The sequence below is a fragment of the Oryctolagus cuniculus genome, chromosome 8 (genome assembly GCF_051225735.1).
Source record: "Oryctolagus cuniculus isolate XC-2025 breed Fujian yellow rabbit chromosome 8, ASM5122573v1, whole genome shotgun sequence".
Taxonomy (NCBI): Eukaryota; Metazoa; Chordata; class Mammalia; order Lagomorpha; family Leporidae; genus Oryctolagus; species Oryctolagus cuniculus.
In genome coordinates this window covers 30,149,509-30,151,475 of record NC_142874.1, presented here as the reverse complement: position 1 = coordinate 30,151,475, position 1,967 = coordinate 30,149,509, and positions in this window count along the sequence as shown.

Genomic DNA, 1,967 nt, shown 5'->3' with positions numbered 1-1,967 from the left:
CCTTGCCTCCAAGTCTCTTTGCTGTGGGACAGGCGAAAGAGGCCTGGGGCCATGGGACTCATTGCCACAGAGGGCTGCGCCGGGAAGGAGGCGAGACGGATGCTTGCGTGTGTGCGTGTGTGTGTCAGAGGCACCGTTATCGGTTCTGAGGATCTCAGCCCCCAGCACTGGGCAGCTGCTGTCCCCGGGGAGGGGGGACGGACGCCACAGGCACCGGGGCCAGGGCTGACCGTGGGGAGAAACCAGCGACGGGACTGAATGTGACCTCGTTCGGCTGTTTTGCTTCTGGGGCCGCCACTGTGGGGCTAATGGACTTGATGACATCTGTGACTCATCCCAAACGTGGTCTCCGAGAGGGGCGGAGAGATTCCAGAGGTTGCGTGCCGTGGGCAAAGGTGCAGGCTTAGCCATCGCTTCCGTCCTTGGATTACTGAGTGAAGGAAGTGTGGCTTCGCCCGGCGGAGGTCCTGCCACTAGGGGGCGGGCACGAGGCAAGCGAGACAAACTGCTAATGTTTTTCTTCTGGGCGCTCCATTTCCATTTTGAGCCATGGGCTGTGGGAATCTGGGAGTGGTGGGCACAGCCAGCCAGGGCGGCTCTTCCCGCCCCTGGGGACTTGGAGGCGTGGGGAGTGGCGGCCCCTGTGGGTGTCTCCTGGGCCCAGCTGCTCGTGAGGCTGGCGTCCAGAAGGGTTCTGAAGTGCCGGAGGAGGGGCCGCCTCTCTGCACGAGATCCACCTGGTGGGCAGGCATCGCTCCTTCGGCCGCCCTTGGAGAAGGACGCCAGTGCACGGGCTCAGGGACTTCCCAGGGCTGGGTTGCTTTTCTGGTCTTCCCGGCACCCCTGGCGTCTAGACCTGCCACTTCAGGCACTCTAACCCCAGGTGGGTGGGACAGGCTGCCGTGAGGGGTGGGGCCTGGCTCTGTCAAGGTGGAGGGGAGGGGCCGGCCCTGGCAGATTCCTGGAGTCTGGGAGTGGCCCCCCCGCCCCCCCCTGCGCTGGATTAAGCAGCTTTCGGAATGAAACCCACGGGGCCTGCTCCACCCAGCTACGCCCGTCCTCACTGCCCTCACCAGGCTGGCCTCTCAGGTGCCAGGGTCAGCCCAGGCTGGACAGTGTCCAGGCACTGCTGGCCTGTGATGGCCTGTCCCCTCCTACTCTGTTTATGTTCCCTGGTGCCCTTGTATAAATCGTAGCCGGCTTGAGGCTTCTTCCTCCTCGCAACAGAAAGCAAATCCACCCCCTGTCTGTGCTGGGGCCCCGGGCTCCTCTGCAAACAAACCTTGTGCCTGGGGCCGCCCACCGCCGCGGCCCTGCCTGTAAGATGGCCACGCCTGTGCCCCCACCTGGCATGAGACGCGAGGGCAAAGGAGAGCCAGGGGCTACCGGGCATAGCTCACCCCATCCGAGACGAGGGCCAGAGTCGCCCCCAGCAAGACAGCCCTCCTGTGTACTGGGGGGGGTAGCTCCACCCACTTGGTGGTGGGTTTAGTGACTGCACAAGCCACGGGGCAGAAAACTCTAGAACTTTCTAGAAAGCAGAGCACAGCAGAAGCAGTGTGGGTCCCTGCTTGGCTTCCAGAGCCTGGCACTTGGCACCTGTGGAATGAGTGGGGGGAATGAACTGAGTGGGTGGATGTCCCCCACCCCCTGCAGGAGCTGGGCGGGGGCTCTGGCCTATAGCTTTCAGACATCCTTGGGCTGTGCCTAAAGAAGAGCAGTTTGCACAACGTGGGGGGCGGGACTAAGGTGTGCATGATCCCCATTTTACACGTAGGGAAACTGAGGCACGGGGCGCTGAGGAAGCTGCCTAAGGCCACACAGCTGGAAAGAGGCAGGTGTGGCAGCTGAGGGACCCCAAGGCTGGGCTTACCCTGCAGGCAGTTTGCTGCTCTCTCCTGGCTACTTAGGGAAGTAGAACAGGTGTACGCGGCAAGGTGGCCATGCGGGAGGCATGGGACTAGTCC